The following is a 19704-nucleotide window of genomic DNA, read 5'->3' as shown; positions in this document are numbered from 1 at the left end:
TCAAGGTAATTGGTTCAAACAGGGAAGAATATGTCTATGTATGTATGTATGTATGTATGTTTATAGATACACATATGTGTGTATATATACGTATATGTGTGCATGCATACACACAAAAATACATACATACACACATACTGAGTATGTGTATAGAAATCTAACTTACCTAAGAGAGAAATGGGGGACGGAGGGTGGGGAGGAAGGAAATAAGAGAAAAGAGAGGGGGAGGATAAAAGGAGATCAAATTAAGGGAGACAATGCTTAGAAACAAAATCGACCTTTGAGCAATGGCAAGAAATACAAAAGAGAGACAGAGTTAAAAAAACAAAATATAATGGTATGCAGGCAAATATATAATTAGTAATCATAACTATAAATGGAAATGGGATAAGATCAACCACAACCACAGCAACAGATAGCTGAATGGCTTAGAAACATGAATCCAACACCTGAAACAGAAAGACACATACTGAGTTCAAATAAAGGATTTGAACAGGAAGCTATTGTTCTTCAAATGAAATAAAAAATGCATAGGTAGCAATCACGATCTCATACATAGCAAAAGCAAAAAATAGACCCAATAAACAAGGATAACCAGGAAAAACAGATTTCACTAAAATATATCATAGTCAATGAAGGAACATCAAAACTTTTAGAGCAAGTTTTTCTGATAAAGACCTCATTTCTCAAATATAAACTGAGCATAAAGCTCATTCCCTAATTGATTAAATGATTAAAGGATATTAATCAGGCAGCTATCAATGGACATTTAAAAAAATGTTTAGGAAGAGATAGGTGATGAATAGAGTTCCATCTAGGGAGTTGGGAGGACCTGAGTTCATTTCTGAGCTCAGATACTTAATAGCATTGTGACCCTAGGTGTGAGAATCAGAGCTCCACCACCCTGCTGAGAAGGACATTGTGAGAACCAGGGCAGCTCCACCCTGAGGAGAAAACATGTGACTAGTGTCCGGACTGTTACAGACTTGTAAATCATGTCAATCACTGCTACCAGCCAATTAGCTTGGAGCTATGTGTGTAGGGGCCTTCCATGGGTGGGCCACAGGGAGCTTCTGCTCAGAGAGAGAATGGGGGATCTGGTCTTTCCATTGGAAGTCTTGAGAGGAGCAGCTGCAGGTAGAGGGAGTGAGGGTCTGTTCTTTCTTTCTCCATGTGTTCTCTTTACTAACCCCTAATATATTTTAATAAATACTTAATGCCCAAAGATTGGTGCTATGAGATTCTAATTTAAGGTGACCACTCATTAGACTTTTAGACATCACAGATTAATTTTTTGTTGTTATTTTATTATTATTATTTTTTTATTTTTAAGTGAGGCAATTGGGGTTAAGTGACTTGCCCAAGGTCACACAGCTAGTAAGTATCTGAGCCCGGATTTGAACTCAGGTATTCCTGACTCCAGGGATGGTGCTCTAACCACTGTGCCACCTAGCTGCCCCACAGATAGATTTTTAAGCTTCACAGTTTGGTGAACCAGCTAGGACAATGCTGAACCCCTGGACCTTCTGATCTTCCAGGTGGGTAAGAAATTTTCCCCTATTTTCTATGTGCCTGTCCCTTTAAATTTCAAGTTATCTGCTAAGGATCTAAGTACCTGCTAAGGATCTAAGGATCCTGAGTACCCTTTTTCTAATTTTAGCCTCCCATTTCCACGTGTCTCTTCCTTTACTTTTTCCAATGGATCTTAGCCTCTTGAGTTGTTTTTCCTTGCTATTCACCCTGGCCAGTCTTGAAATTGTGTTTATGCTTGGTCCTTATGAATTTGAATGTTCTATTCCTATTTTTATTTTTATTCTTACTTTTCTTTGTGATATAGTGAGGAAATTTTTGAATTATAAAAAGGCGACTGATGATACTATAGATGTCAAGAACACTAAGAAAACTATAAATACCAGGACATACAATATAATGCAGGGGTCTCCCCTAGAGAAAATAATTGCAGCATGGTATTCTCATAAGCCACTGATTCAGCCAGGCATGAAAAAAGCAAGGCTTATCAAACTGTTTTATGTGGCATAAAAATATTTTAGCTTACTGGAAAACAAATGTTTAGAGAATGGACAATTTGACTACTTAACACTGAGAACTCTACAAATGATCCTGCACTTTGATTCCCCCAAAGATTTAACTTATTGGAACCTCTGGAATATAGCAAGTAAGGAATTGACAAAAAAGTGGGGAAAAGAAGGAGAATCCAAGCTCGAGTTTGAATGCAAGGCTGTCTCTCAGGCTGAAATGCCAACCAAGGAAATAAAAAAGAAAAAAAGAGGAAATTCACCTGTAGAGGAGACAGAAAAGATAGAAGTTCTTCCCCTTCAAGAGATTCCCATCAAAGATAGAAAGGGTGTTGTAGTGAAGCTGAGCCGCTATATACCTTTTGGCCCCCAAAATTTAAGTTTATGGAAATGTAAAATTCCTAAATTTAATGAGGATCCCACATCGGTTATCAGGCAATTTAGGGCAATTTTCAGAGGATATCAGCCCACTTGTATTGATGTTACTGATCTCATGGAAACGATATTATCCCCAGGGGAAAGAGCTGATATAATAGCAGCAGCAAACTCCTTAGAAACATCAGGCAAAGTTACTATTGGATGGCCTTTAGAAGACCCTGACTGGGACCCCAATATCCCTGAACATTTTGATATGTTGAAGGAAGCAAGAGAAACATTGTTGAAGGCAATAGAATCCTGTGCTAGAATGACTGATAAATGGCAAAAATTTATAGATGCAGTTCAGGAACCAAATGAAAGACCTAATAGATTATATGACAGGCTGTGTTAGCATGCCAGGGAATATGCTAGACTAGACCCATTAGATGTTAGAGATCCCCATGTTATATGTTCTCATTTTATACACTGTTCCTTACCAGAAATATGGAAATATTTTGAAAGACAGGGTCCAGTTTGGAATACCTTGAGTCCTGACAGACTTAAAGAAATAGCAACATATATTTATGCAGGAAATGGGAGGGAAGAAAAGAACAGAAAAGGCATTTTAGCTCTAGTACAGAAAACAACAAGGCAGCGAGGCTGGGCAGTAGATAATCACTATCAAGCCCCTAGATTTTGCTATTACTGCAATAGACAAGGGCACATAATGTGGTACTGTATGACTATGCAAAGAGAACAGAACCAAAACATATATAGTTTATCTCAGAGGAGGACAGAGAGGCAAAACCAAAACAGAGATTGATCTTTTCAGGGGGGTACAGACAGACAGAGGCAAAAGAGACCCTTTCAGAGAGGTATAGGTGAGCAGAATGAAAACAGTTACAGGATCTCTCAAAGGGGTACTGATCAGAAAGATATAGAGGATTGAAGGTGTAGGGTAGTGGAAATGACAGTTCAATCTGAAGACTTTACCTTTCTAGACCCTGAAATTTTTAGCCCTCTTGTGCCAGTCCATTCACCTCCCCAAAGTAATGAACCCTAGGTAACCCTTAGGGTTGGAGATACTTATTATGATTGTTTATTAGATACAGGAACCACAAGATCAGTTCTAGTGAGCAAACCTGACCCTGGCCTATTAGATCTCCAAATGTAGTTGGAGTTTCAGGAAAAACTCAAACTGTTGCAAAATTAACCCCTCACATAGTGAATCTGGGCCCAGTAACAGTAGAACATTCATTCCTACTTAGGCCTGACTCTTCTGCAAATCTATTAGGTCTTGACCTCCTTTGTAAACTTAGAGCAACCATATCTTGTTCTCTATATGTTCTCTATATGTTCTATATGAGTTCCAGGGAACTCATGATAGAAGAGGATCTCCAAATCCAAGAAAAAAAAAAAAGATCTGCGGAGTATAGATGCTGAATGAACCATACTATTTCTTTTGTTTTGGGTGCTTTTTTTTTTCTATTTTGAGGATTTTCATCATTGCTCTGATTTTTCTCTTATAACATGAATAATGCAGAAATAGGATTAATGTTAATATATATATATATATATATATATATAACCTATATCAGATTACCTGCTGTCTAGGAGCGGGGGGAGGGAAGGGAGGGAGGGAGAAAAATCTGAAATTGGAAAGCTTGTATAAACAAAAGTTGAGAACCATCTTTACATGTAATGGGAAATTAATTAATTAATTAAAAAAAAACTGGAAAAGTAGTAGGGATCTGGGTTATGAAAGACTTTAAAAGCCAAAAGGCAGATTTTATATTTTATTCTGGAGGTGATAGTGAGCCAGCAGAGTTGGTCGAATAGGGTTTTACATCATCTTAAGGAAGATCAATTGGGCAGGTGAGTGGAAGATGTACTGGAGTGGGGAAAGACTTGTGGCAAGGAGGACAACTAGCAAGCTATTGAAGTAACCCAGACATGAGGTGATGAGTGCCTGTAGCAGCATGGTGGCAGTGTCAGGGAAGAGAAGTGATATTATATCTGAAATGTTACAAAGATAGAAGCAACAAGACTTGGGAATTGATCAGATATGGAGGATAAGAGAGAATCCATGATAACACATAGGTTGTGAGTCAGGTTGAGTAGGAGAATGGAAATATCCTTAAAAATAATAGCAAAATTATTAAGAGGGGAGGAGTTGGTAAAGATACTTAACTCTGTTTTTGACATGCTGGATTTAACATACACATGTGATATCCCATTCACATTAACTAATATACAGTTGGAGATGAGAGACTGGAGATCAGGAGAGTTCAGGGCTGGAAAAATAAAACTGATAATCATCTGCATAGGCAGAATGCTGGAAAGGAATCCCTATTGATGTGCATTTGGCTATTCTGCTTTCCTAGATTCTAAGATCTTTGAAAGCTAATTCATTTTGGAAAAATACAATGCTTAACATAATACCATATTCTAATGAATATTTGTTGAATCAAGTAGCTGTTATTGTTTTCCGATTTTATTCCACATTCCCTTGCTGTTCTTCCTAACTTAGCATTAACCACAATTGGCCATTGACTATATTCTATGTTTCAAGACAATGTTAAATGTTCAGAAAAGGTTGTGTAAAGTGATTTGCTGATGTTAAACCTTTACAAGTTTTCTTTATGATTTCTAGTTTCTTGCAAGAACTGAAAACAGCCTACTGTTCTCTGGAATATGTAGTATAGTCTCTACACAAATAAGAGATAGAATCATCACCATAATTATCCCTCATCATCATGATTAAAATCTGCCTTTTATTGAATAAAAAAGGCTGATGAACTAGAGCTATATTATGGATGATAATGCTGGTTTTATTAAGTCCTAGAATACTGAAGAAATTTTTAAATCCAATACATAATACCCAAAGGGGTTCAGCATCTCTGCATTGGATAAGCCAACTGGATAAAAAAATATCCTGTTTTCCAGACTATGATAAGAAGTTGAATGGACAAGCCACTGAGCTTATCCACATGAGTACATATAAATTTAACAGACATTTCAGCCAAGAGCTGAAATGGATGAACAAAGCAGAGAGAATTGCCTTTGAGAAATTATATACTGGTTTTAGGGCTTTAAACTTTTTCCCTAAAGTGATGAAGTCACATCTTCTTTTTTAATACCAGTATACTTATGTTTAAGTTGGATCGTTTTGAATCATGGAATCCTACAATCTGAAGAAGTGAAGTTGAGATTCACTTGAATAGCCAAGGAAAGGCATGAGGCAATTGTGAGCAAAATAGTAAACATCATCTATAAAGAGTTATTCATGGGAAAAGTAGTAAATAATATTAGGAAAACATGGAGGATAGGTGCTAGAACTGATTTCATTAATATAATAGAGCTCTTCAGGAAGGAAATTTCCTCTACCAACGCAGGTGTACATTTTCACTGGAATTTAGAGTCTTGGTGACTTCCTTAGTGTTCTGAGAGATTAAATGGCTTTTTCAGGGTCACACAACCAGTATATGTCAGAGGTATGACTGACACCAAAATCTTCATGGCTTTGAAACCAGGTCTTTTTTCCACTATGTGAGGAAAATGACCATAAAACAAAACAAAAACAAACAAAGAAAAAATAGAAGTTGGGCTGATCACAGTGGCAGTGATATATAAATGATGGACAAACTATTTCTTCTATATCAATAGAACAAGAGGATGCCCCTCAATATATCGAATGGATTTCCTATATAGATTTTAGGAGATTTGTACTGGAGTTGGAAAGAATGAGCAGGCATGAATGAGTTTTTGTAGATATTATGGGAAGGAATGCCTCCATTAGTAATTTCATATATGTTATAATGAATGAAACTATAAGATCACCTAACTTTATATTTGGAAAGTAGATAAGAGGTTATCTGGTCTGGAGGAGTAAAATAGGTAATTCACAGGCATACACCATGCAGCCCACAACACTCCCAGATCCAGATTAAAATATAAATGGCAAATATTGAACTAACTAAATAAAAATACAATCAAACATAGATAAAGTTAATCTGATTTTTTGATCCAATATACAGTCTGCAGGGATTCAGTGGGCCCCATTTCTATTTAAGTTTCACACCACTTATCTATTCCATTCATTCCCATCTCAACTTGCTTTACTTATATTTTTGTCTGAGAACGTAGTCTTGTTGAGTGCAAGGTGGGCATACAAACTTCATTTAAGAACATTTGATGGATCCAGGCAAATGCAAATTTCATAGAAATAACAATTTGTATTTATAGTGCCTTGTACGTTGCTATGCACTTTATGTACATTATCTACTTTGTATTATTATTCCTACATTACAGGGGAGGAAATTCATGTTGAGATACTTGTCCTGTGTCACAACATGTGTGTCAATGGTGGGATTTAAACCCATTCCTTCCTAATACAAAGGAGAGCGTTCTACATACATACATACAATGTCTCTCAGTAAAACGATATCCATAAAAGCAACTGCACTTTTTCCCACCCAGAATACTTTATGAAATTTAGTTGGCTTCATTATTTGATCATGATATATTGTCATCGCCAAGTATCAATTTGATATAAACAATGTAAAAAATAGAATATTAGCCTAATGATACTTTGGTAGGATTAGCACTATCATTTAGGAGTTTGCTTCTAATGTACTGATTATTTGCAATAGCTGAAAAATGTGATGTACTGACAAAAACACTGGATTTGGTGTCAGACCACTTGGGTTCAAATCTTGACATCAAAACTTTCTGCCTACATAGTCTTAGGAAAGTCACTGAGCCTCTCTAGATCTAAGTTTATTTATCTTCATGTGAGGGGGTACTGGCCAGTGGAAGAGGCTGTGGAGTCTGCTTCCAGAAAGTCCTGATGACATGTAATATAAGGAACTTGCTCCCTAATTTGCAATATGCTAAAATATTCTGTAACTGGTTTTGGAGCACTAACCAAATGATGAAAAGAGAGACTGATAATTGAGATTTAATTAGGGTTCATCCAAAATGTCAAAGCAAGCCTTTGGTACTTTCTATTTCCTTCCTAACCATATTCCATTGCCAAAACAAGGAATATTGAAAGCCTACAAGTGAGGAGAGAAAATTAATTACTTTCTCTCTCTACCTGGTTTTACCACCATGTGATACATGAATGCATAACCTGCTATTACTTCTTCTCCATGAAGTCTTTTAATTTTTTGTATTTTAGGTCAAAGAGGATTAGAGATGGGTATGACTTTTAGATACCACTAGAAGTTCAAGACATGGAGGCCATGATGAGATTAGCTGGAATCCAGACAGAATAAAGTCCTGATGGATCTGTTTAACCTAGAGTAGATTAAAGGCAGCTAAAAGAGAGCAGTAGTGATTCATCCATTGGCTATATCATATTCAGAAGTCAACATGGTGGGATGAATTTTGTAGTATAAGTGGTAAATTTAAGTATACTCTAGGAACTAAGGTGGTATATGGAAGTGTGACCCAGGTATTGTGGGAAATATTTATATTTTTTTTGGGGGGGAGTCTATTTTCATTGTAAATCTCTAATTGACATTAATTAATTCAATAATATTAAGAGATGAACAATGGTTGTTTGAGCCAATGAAGTTAGAGAGAATCCCTCCCAACCCATCAGGGCTACCCCTAGAACCTTGAAGGTGAAGTGTATACTTACTCTGGGGGTGCCACCTCATCTATGAGAGCAAGAATAGACAAAAGGATTCTCAGAGATTATGAAAATGACATTTAAAATGAGAGTTTGACCTCTACTAGGTACCTTATAACATTTATCTATGATTCCATGATTCTAGGATCAGTATTAGACAGAGAAATAATATACAGTATATGCCTTAATTATTTAACTGGTTGTTATTTAATATTGAATTAATGAATCTTGAACATATGAATCTGTATGTGCATGCATGTGTATATATAATAATCCATTGGCTTTTATTTTCTCTATCTGCCTTCCTTTACATAACCATATTCTTCATCTGCACTGTGCCCTCCAATTTCTACATCCCTCCATTTTCTCCAGGACCTTCTCCCTGGAACTAAACACTCTCTATTATTTTCCCTATTTTGACTCCTTGGTGAACCAATTCAACTCAGCAATGTCCTCCTTTCTTGAATCTTTTATCCCTTTATCATATTGTCCATTATACTTAGCCAAGCCTCAGTCTTTTGCCACTTTCATAATTTGTCATCTTCATGCCTAAACAAGTGCTTCTGAATGAGGGTTAAAAACCTCATACAACTCTTCTGACTGGGTACACTATAAATTTTTTTACCTAACATCAACTATGCCCTTACTTCTACTAGACAATTCTACTATACCTCTCTAATCAACTCACTATCCCACTCATCACAGTAGCTCTTCCAAAACTTCATTGTTCCTCAGGCCACCCATGGTTTGTCCTCTCCCTCTTCTCTCAGCTGAGAATCTTGCCTCATATTTTACAGAAAAATTTAGAATATTGACCATGAACACCCTATGCCCACATCTTTTTCATCTATCTCTCAGGTTCCTTCTTCCACTTTCTCCTATGCCTTTACACATGATGAAATGGCCATATTCCTTCAAAAAGCTAACTGCACTACTTTGTTCAAGTGATCTTATTACATCTCATCTTCTCCAGTAGATTGTTCCCTCTGTCATCTTCAATCTTTCTTACTTTCAATGTTTCTCTCTTCACTGGCTCATTTCCCTTTGCTACAAAAACATATACTTCTCCCCATCCTAATTAGATAAACAAACAAACAAACAAACAGATGAATGAATGAATGAAAATAAACATTCATACTTTTACCACTGTTATCATCCCATTTTTTCCTTCTGCCCTTTTATACCTAAAGTCTGAAAAAAGGCTATTTGCAACAGGTACCTCTACTTTCTCTCCTCTTACTCTTTTCTTAACCTCTTATAACCTGGATTTCAACCATGCCATTCTACTGAAACTATTCTCTCTAAAGTAACTAATGATTTTTTTTTTCAGGGCAATGGGTATTAAGTGACTTGCCCAGGGTCACACAGCTAGTAAGTGTCAAGTGTCTGAGGCCGGATTTGAACTCAGGTACTCCTGAATCCAGGGCCAGTGCTTAATCCACTGCACCACCTAGCTGCCCCCTAACGATTTTTTAATTGCCAAATCCAATGGTCTTTTATCAATCCTCACTTTCCTTGACTTTTTTGCAGCCTTTGACACTGTTGGTCAATCTCTCTTCATTGATATTCTCATTTCTCTAGGTTTGGGGGATTCTATTCTTTCCTAGATTTTCTCCTGACTGTTCCTTCTCTTTCTACTTTGCTGGATCCTCATCCAGATAATGGCCTCTAATTGTAGGACTCCCTCAGGTTCCTGTGCTGGGTTCTTTTCTCTTCTCTCTTTATACTCCTTCATTGATGATCTCAGCAGATCCCATGGATTTAATCACCAGCATTATGTTAATGATTCGAATTGACCTTCCTGCCTCAAATGCTCTGTTGACCTTCAGTCTGGCATCTTTAAGTGAAATCTGAAACTGGATATCTGTTAGAAATTTTAAACCCAATATTTACAAGAGAACTCATTATATTTCCCCCTAAACCCTTCCCAACTCACACCTTCCTTATTATTATAGAAGAGAACACCACCCTTTCAGTCCCTCAGAATTGTATGCCAGTAGTCATACTGTATTACTAATTATCTCTCAACCCCCCTAACCAATTTGCTAACAGGACCTGCAAATTTCAGTTTTGTAACAACTTCTGAATATGCCCCTTACTCTCTTCTGACTCTTCTACCACATTAGTGAAGTCCCTCATCCTCTCATGCCTTGATTATTTCAATATCTTCCTGATGAATGTACCTGCTTAAGTGTCTCCAATCCAATTAATTTTCAATTCAGCCACTAAAGTGACTTTTCTAAAACACAGGTGTGACCATGTCTCACACACACACACACACACACACACACACACACACACAGCTTTTTATTGCTTCCAAATCAAATACTAAATTATCTGTTTGGCATCCACAGTTCTCCATAACTTAATCTAGGCCCCCTTCTAATCTTCCAGTCACACTGGTCTCCTGGCTCTTCCATGAATAAAACACTCCATCTCTCAGCTCTTGTCATTTTCCCCAGCTATCCCCTCTGCCTGGAATGCCCCCCTCCTCTTTTCTAACTACTGACCTCCTTGGCTAGCTTTAAGTCTGAACTGAAGTCCTACCTTCTACAAGAAACCTTCCCAAATACCTCTTAATTACAGTCATTTCTCTCTTAATTATTTCCTATTTATTCTGTATACAGCTTTCTTTGTATATATTTGTTTGCATGTTGTCTCTTTTCTGTTAGATTGTAAGCTCATTGAGGGCAGGAACGCTTGGCCTCTTTTTATCCCTGGTGCTTAACTCGGTGCCTGGCACATAATAAATATTTAAGGATATTTATTAAATTAGGCCTAGGTTAAATTTTTAGATAAGCTTTAAAGGTCCATATGGATGATATTAACCAAGAAATTATAAACTCTAGTATCAAAGGTTTTGACCTTGATTTATCCTTAACTAGTCTGCTGAATTCAAAAGATCTATAGTTTGTCTTACCTTGTGAAATATCTCCTGAAACTGATACAAAATGCTTTATATTACTATTTAAATTTTAATATTTATAAATGAAAAATAAGGAGTCCTCCCCCCAAAAAAACAGTGAAATTTTCTTTTTTTCAATAAAAATGCCAATCCTGACAAAATTAGAATTCATAGTTCAGCTGTTTGTGTGTAATCTGGGCATAAAACACTGTGAAAGTTAATCTAGAATGGGAAAAGTCCATATGTTTTTAGGACTCAAAACACTTTCAAACACTTAAATCTCCCTTCTGTCACTTAAGATTTGTTCCATAGGATTGTTGGAAAACTAATGAAAGTGTCTAGAGGAATACAGAATGTAATATGAAATGTGAAGCATCATATTTTATGGAAAGGGGTTATTTATCATGCCTTTAAAGGAAATAGGGAACTAAAACCAGGCTTTCTAAAATGATTTATCATTCATTTCCAGATGCATTTGTGGCATCTTCACATCCCAAGCAATACTATGGAAATTTTTATAAAGTGCAAATCTGGTATTTTCACATCTGTCCTGAGGCAGAGATATACAAGTAGAAATGAAATATGAAAAAATAAACATTTTTCAGAACTTTCTGTTAACGTTTTGTTTTGGAATGAAAATGGAAATGGCTAATATGTATTCCTGTAACATATATAAAAATGATCTACCAGGTGAATTCCAAAGCCATCATTTTCACAGTTTTAGGGAACATTGTTCATAAAAAGAAGCTTGCAGTTTATTCTGAAAAAACCTCACCTTTGATAATAATGTAAACAACCCTTGGCATCATGGGATTGATAGAAGAGTCCAATAGGATAATATCCATGAAAGCAGGAGCAGGAGCAGCAGCAGCAGCAGCAATAGCAGTAATAATGGCAGTAGTAACAGGAGTAGTAGCACAACACATAGTCTAGCTGATTTCCTATGTTATAATCATGATATTTGTTTTTTCTTTTTGTTAGATGAAAACCAAGAAACTGGTCATGGCTTAGCTTTTTTCTTGCCATGTAAGATATGTTACCTACTCCACTGATTGTGTGTTGTATTTGCTGTTATATTTCTGGATAATTAAGCTTTCATAGAAGTACTAGGCACATTTTGGTGGATGCTGGGGTTGGGGTGTAGGAAGGTGATAAGTGGTGTACCTGTAAATTATATGATGTGAGAAACTTCCAAGATTGGAAGTTTACTCCATTCATAAGGATCAACACTTTGTAATTTATATTCTTATAGAGTCCCTTGGGAAGCAATGAGAATTTGAGTTACTTGCCTCTGGGAACACAGCCGATGTATATTTGAAGGTGGGATTTGAACATTTGCAATCTCTCTGCCTTTTATGTAATGTTACCTTACATTTACACATAGGATATGGGTTAAGAAACATATTTTTAAATGATATCTTCCCACTTTAGAAGTGAGAATGAATTGATTATAAGACAAGTCACAAAATTAATAAACCAAGTGATGTGGCCTTTACTTTCCTTATTTTGAGCCATCTCTGCCACATGCTAGCTGTGGGGCAAAAGGTAATGACAAAAACAAGTAGATATTGATATGTAAAATTCTTCATATTCTGACTTCAAGCTATCTTTCCAGACCTCATTTTAAGGCCACTGTTTTTCAGGCCAAATGGACCCATTGATATTTATGTATATACCTTCCATCTCTAGCTTTGTGCCTTTAAAGAGGTTATCCCTCTATCTAGAATGTTCACCTTTTTATCTCTAAGAATACTTACTTCTATTGAATGGTGAGTTCAAGTGCCATCTCTTACATGAGGTCTTTTCCTGATCACCACAAATGTCTTCCCCATTGATCTTCCTTCTACCCTGAGATTTTTCTTTTATTTACTTGTTATAATTTGTCTTTATCTGAGTATATGCTGTTTACATTTAGTAGAATGTAACCTCCTTAGGAGAAGAGACCTTTTCATTTTTTCCCTTAAATGTAAAGGACCTGGGGAGAGAGTTTAGCATAACTGACAAAGAGCTAACATTAGAGTCAGAAATTCCTGGGTTCAAATTTTCATCTTACATATACTTACTCTGTGTTTAACCTCTATGTGTACCAGACAACTCTAAAACTACCAAGTTCAAAAGATAAAAAATCTGCATTAGTAAGAGAATTTCATCACTAGGAGTGCCCTATTTCTCTCCTCTTTCTTGCCCACCAAAAATGTCCAAAGTATCTAGTAGAGTTCCTGATATCTATTAGGTAATTCATTTTTAATCAATTCAATTACAGATAGTGATATAGTCAGATCTGTGCTTTAGAACTATGAATTCAGAAGTTGTTCGGAGGAGAGAAAAAAGATGGACTGGAGGAAGGATTATGCATCAGGAGTTTGTTACAGTAGTCCAGAAGACAGGTAGTAAAGGCCTGGACTATGGTTATTAACATAAGAGGAGAAAGGGGAAACATTTGAAGTGTGAAAGAGATTCACTAAGATTTAGAAACTGATTGGATTTTTTGGGGGGGTGACAGGGGATGGAATGAGGAAGAATGAAGATCTAGGGATACCTTCAAGGTTTAGAAGCAGTCAAGTTAGGAAGAGAGGTGGATTTCAGCAGTAAAAATAAAGTTTTCTTTGGACGTATTGATTTTGAGGTCCCTATATAAAATTCAGGTAGAGATATTTAGCTGATAGTTATTGGTGCAGCCCTGGATCTCAAGATACAATAAAGGCTGGATATGTAGGGGCAGCTGTGTGATACAATGGATAGACTGGGCCAGAAATCAGGAGAATCTAAATTAAATTAGCACCACAGAGGGGCAGCTAGGTGGTGCAGTGAATAGAGCACCAGCTCTGGACTCAGGAGGACCTGAGTTCAAATCTGACCTCAGACACTTGACACTTACTAGCTGTGTGACCCTGGGCAAGTCACTTAACCGCAATTGCCTCACCAAAAAAAAATAATTAGCACCATAGACGCTTAATAGCTGTGTGACCCTGGGCAAGTCTTAACCCCAATTTCCTTAAACATCCAGGGCCATCTTTAATAGTCCTGATATGCATCTTTCCACTGAACCCAGATGGCTCTGGAGAACAAAGTAAGGTTGGTGACCATGCAGAGCCTTCCTTCACTTAAATTCAATTCACTGTAAGCCATGACATTACTCCATATCATAGTCTTCTTTGAGAATGAAGGACAAACAACAAAAATGGAGGTTGGAAGTCAAATGAATAGAGATGATCTCTGATTTTATGGTAGCTGACAAGCTCACCAAGATAAAGCATGATGAAAGGGAAGAAAAGAGAGGACAGGAAAGAAATCTGACGTGAAGCCCTGGAGTACATGGAGGATAATTCAGCAAAGTAGACAAAAAAAACCCATTCATACAGGATGGAGATAAACCAAGAAATATGGCATTAAAAACAAAACAAAACATAAAGGACACAGTATCTGGGAGATAGGAATGGTCAACAGTGTCAGACAATACAGAGAAGCCAAGAAGGATGAGGCTTGAAAAAGGGTCATTGAGTTGCTCAATTAAGAGATCACTGATAAATTTAAAGAAAGCAATTTTACCTTATTCAGTAGCCTGCGGGCAATGAATGGAAAAAATAACTGAAAGGTTGCTATTGTTTAGTCCTTTCAATCATGCTTGACTCCTCATGACCCCTGTTTGTTTTTTTGTTTTGGGTTTTTTTTTTGACCAAGATACTAGAGGGGTTTGCCATTTCCTTTTTCAGCTTATTTCATCTATAAATAGATGAGGAAATGAGGACAACAGGCTTAAGTCACTTGAGATAAGATTTGAACTCAGGAAGATGAGTCTTCCTGATCCCAAGCTCAATACTCTATCCACTGTACCTAGGTGATAGAGTTAGTCGTAAGGAAGTGGAAGTGACAGAGCAGATGAATTTTTCTAGGACTTTGTGAAAGGGAGAAGAGCTATAGGATAAAATTTAAGTCAGGTCCAAGGGAAGATTTCTGATGGATGAAAGGCTTGTTTGTAGTCAACAGAGAAAGAGCCAGGGATAAAGATTCAAGTGGAACAAGACATATCAAAAGTGAAGAAGGAATGAAGAAATGCAAACTTTTCCCACTGATACTCCAAAGTGTGTAGTACTTTGTTTATTTTTAAATCAACTTTGTTGGGGGGAAAACAAATCATACTCACTTCATTCTAGTTTGGAAAAGTTAAGGGAAAAAATAGCTACATGTCATTAAGACTTGTTGCACTATTTCAGACTTCTGTAGAATATTTTTTTTTTATATTTTTGTTCAGAGTAATCCTTCCAAGAAATCAGCAAGTCAACCTTCTTTCCTCTTTTTACCTTGAAGTGGCAAAAGCCTGAATAAGAAGAAAAAAAATGAATCTCTAAATCAAATCCCAGTCCACTAAAAGGAGGAAAAAAGCAGGAAATGTTCTATAAACACATACTTAACGAAAGTCATTCTGGTTTCTCTTCAGACACTATGTTTGCAAAACCAAAAATAGTATATTTTTTTATTTTTGCAAGGCCAGAGGCATGATAGAATTGGCTTACCTATTTAATAACTTCTATATTTAGGGAAGGCCAAGGTAAAGTCATCTGTAGAGGAAATAGACTATGAGAAATCCCTCTAGCTTCTTAGCAACAATCCAGTGGTAAGGAATGAGACTTTACAAGGTCATGGCTCCTCAATGCATTTTTGAGTCTGTACAGTAAATAAGCCCATATTACATAAACATGCATTTTTTGAGTGTTGCTAATTCATTAGACACTGCATAAAATATAATTAGACAAGGTCTAAAACAGTGAGCTTGGAGTCTACAATCAATTTGCAAAAAGAAAATATACACAATTGAATGAAGCAAGGGCAAAAGAAACATCTACACAGTTTCCAAAAATATATTTATTATTATTGTTGTTGTTTTCCATGGTTCTGGAGTCCAAAATTCATGAGAAATGCAAATAAGAAGGAATAATGAGTTGATGAATTAAAAATAAAAACCAACAACAACATTTTTCTCCATTCAATGGGAATACCAAGTAACTAAAAAAAAAATTAAGGCATAAATTAATTTACATATCAGTTGTAGTTATTTATCTGAAGCTAGTAATTTCAAGTTTTGTAATACATGGAACAAGTCATTTATAGGAATGTCACTTGAAAAAGCTGATCAAGAACTGATACTTTATTTTATCCATAAGGTCTTATAATCTGACTAGTAAATTTATTACTAAAATTTAAAAGCTTCTAAAAATGAGTAATGATTCATATTTATATCAGTCAATCAGTCAACAAGTATTTCTTAAGTACATATTAACTGTGCCAAGCACTGTGCTGGGCTCTGGGAACCCAAAAACAAAAACAAAACAGTCCTTGACCCTGGAGGGAAACAATATGTACACATAACAGAAATTTTAAAAGATTCAAAATATAAGGGAATTTTGAGAGTTGAGATTGGAACTAACAGCTCTGGGGGAAGGGAGAAGATCATACAGAAATTGCTTATATAAGAAGTTATGTTTGAAGTGAGCTTTGAAGAAAACCTGAGATTCTAAGAGGCAAGAGAACAAAGACTGTTCATTCTAGGCTCTGGGACATAGCCAGAGTAAAGGTACAGAGGTGGGGGATAGATTATCATATATAAGGAACAACTAATAAACCAATTGGACTGAACTATAGAATATGTGAACACAATATGTTTGTGAACTTGTCTTTTATCCTAGGGGCAGTATGGACCAGCTAAAGCTTCTTGACCAGGGCAGTGATGCGATCAAACTTATGCTTTAGGGATATCACTTTAACAGATTGTGGAAGGATGAATTCAACAGGAAAGAGCTTTGAGAAAGGGTTAATAATTTGAAGGCTATTGAAATAGTTCAAGTTAGAAGTGATGAAGGCCCAAACTACGGTAGTAGGCAGCATGATGCAGTGAATAATGTTGGATTTGGAGTTACTGGAGCAAAGTTGAAATCCATGTTGATCCACTTAGTACCTGTATTATGTTGGGTATATCATTTCACTTCCATTTAGCTTTGGTTCCTCATTTATTAAATGTTGAATTGACAGTCTAGATTGGACAGGACAAACAGAGTAAGAATCAATTTGGTAGTGATAAATATAAAGTCTTACATTTGGGTTTTTTTTTTTTTTGGAGGGGCAATGAGGGTTAAGTGACTTGCCCAGGGTCACACAGTTAGTAACTGTAAAGTATCTGAGGCTGGATTTGAACTCAGGTACTCCTGAATCCAAGGCCAGTGCTTTAGACACTGCACCACCTAGCTGCCCACTTAAATTCTTTTTTAAACAATTAAAGCAAAAGCACAAGTTGGGAGGGGTAACTGAAGAACAGCTCATTTGAAAATGTAGAGCTGGAAATTCAGTGGACAACAAGCTCAGAAAAAGCCAAAATATTATGTTACCAAAGAATACTCATGCAAACTTAGGCTGAATTAAGAGAGGAACAAAATCAAAGTCTAGGAAAGAGGTACTGCCACAATGCTTTGCCTAGTAAGTCTAAACTTAGACTTGGAAAACATCCAGAAGTGGACAACTAATGTGGTGTTGTAAATTGTTCGAACATGCTGAGTAAATTAAAAGTTTTTTAAAAAGTGTTAGACAATGGTTAAAACTTTTCAATCTACTATAGTATTCCTGTTTTTCCTTTTTTTTCTTCAGAATAAATACTTTAAAAATTAAGAGTCCTTTATTAATTAATCTTAGAAGCGACAGGGATACATTGGAATTTCTTCATCAGTGAAGTAACATAATCAGATATAACCCTTAAGGATATTAATTTGACAGTTTTTTGAAGATGGTTTAGAAAAAAGAGAGACGGTATTCAAAGAGACAAATAGCAGGGCTATTGCAATGATGCAGGCAAGAAATTATGTATGCCTTAACTTGGGAACAATGGTAATCCTTTCAGTTGCACAGGAACTCAAATTCATGCCATTTGAGAATTGGATAAAGTTAACTGGTGATAGATATCCTAAAGAAGACATAGAACATCGCAAAGGCATCCTCACATTGTTTTTCCTGTATGTCATGGACCCCTTTGATAGTATGGGTAAGTCTCTGCACTTTTTCTTGTAATAATGGTTATAAATACATAAGGTGGGGTATTATTTCTAAGGAATCCAATTATGCTTTTATATATATATATATGTATACATATATATGTGTATATATATATTATATATATATGTATGTATGTATATATTTAATGTTCATGTTTCCCCAGTTAAAAATCCCTGCCACTGAGAGTTACTTATCCATGTATGCAAATGGTTCACATAATACCATCTACTTTCCTGGATTATTGTGAGCATCAAATGAGATAAATGTAAAATGCTAAGCACATAGTAAGTGTCATATAATTGGTGGTGGTGGTGATAATGATCATGAGGATGAGGGTTAGGGGGTGGTGATGATGATATAATCCACAATACCACTGAATGATTTAACATTTGTTGCTTTGCATTTTGAATCTGACCCGTGTTCTTCTTTGGCCAAAGTTCTTATTTGGTCCATCAGTTCACCAACCAAGTCCAGGATGCTTAATTTGGGACTGCTCAGTTGCACCATTCCTTCCTTGGATGTGTATTGCCTCTGAATCCATCACTCCTGGGTCTCTCCCAAATTTGTGCTGGAGAATGTTTGCAACTAACTCTCAAAAGAAGTATTCATGGCACACTCTTAAGTTTAACCTATGTTTTCAACATTTTCTCAATCACTTTAAGTCTAGACAATCAACAAAATGATAAAATAAGCCCAATTTGCAGCATTTGCCGATTCCTGAGAAATGAATACAATGAACATTGATAAATTAGCTCTCACAAGTCAATTTAAAGGAGCTCCAGGACACCCCTGGTTCTTCCTAAACCTATTCTCCATCTTTATCAAAATCCCCACTCTCTCCATCCTTCCTTGCTATCTCAGACCATCACTACTGCCTTATTTTCAATTTCCTTTCTCCAAAATCAGATCATTAGGTAAACAATTTTACTGTCCTTAGTCCTTTGAGTTCCATATCTCTTATCATATTTAACCCCATCCCATCCCAAATCCCTCCCCTGGATTATTTCAACCATTCATTTCTATTCTCCTACTCAGGTGATACTGACTGCCACTGGAAGAGGACACACAAGTAGTCTAAGAGTGTCAACTACAAATTTATAGTATCCATTTTCAACTACACCATAACCATTGCACAACAATCCTTTTATTTCTTTCTGATTGTATTACCTTTATTCTTCATAGTGCTGTTAAGTGTTTACTCTTTGCTAAACACTGGCCTGTGCATGCAAATAGAAATGCAAGACTGGTCCTGTTCTCAAGGAGTTCACATACTTTTGGGGGGAAAAACAAACAAACAAACAAAACTATAGCTACAGGTCTCATGGAAAGGTCCAGTCTCAGGGAAGATCACATATGAGTCTATTTATAATTGGTACCTAATTGGATTTTCCAAGACTTAAATTCCTGTGATAGGAATACAGAAGTTTTCACAGCGGGATTAGGAGTCAAAAAACAAAAGGAATTTAGCAATTTGAAATAAGATTACAATGGCACCATCTGGGAATTCTATCTTCATCAAATCTGGGGTTTAAAAGCTTTTACAATCTGGCTCTAGCCTATATTTCTAGATTGGCTGAAAATTATTCTTCCTAACTCTTTCCATCCTCCAATCCAAATAAACTATCTCCACCCCACTAACCGATACATACCATCATACCTCCTATTTCTCTTCCTCCTTTCCTGGAATGCTTTCTGTTTGGTTATCATAATTGCTAGATTCTCTATCTTTC

This window comes from Dromiciops gliroides, chromosome 3 (genome assembly GCF_019393635.1).
Source record: "Dromiciops gliroides isolate mDroGli1 chromosome 3, mDroGli1.pri, whole genome shotgun sequence".
NCBI lineage: Eukaryota > Metazoa > Chordata > Mammalia > Microbiotheria > Microbiotheriidae > Dromiciops > Dromiciops gliroides.
The sequence above is the reverse complement of the archived record's forward strand: the minus strand, read 5'-3'. Positions refer to the sequence as shown.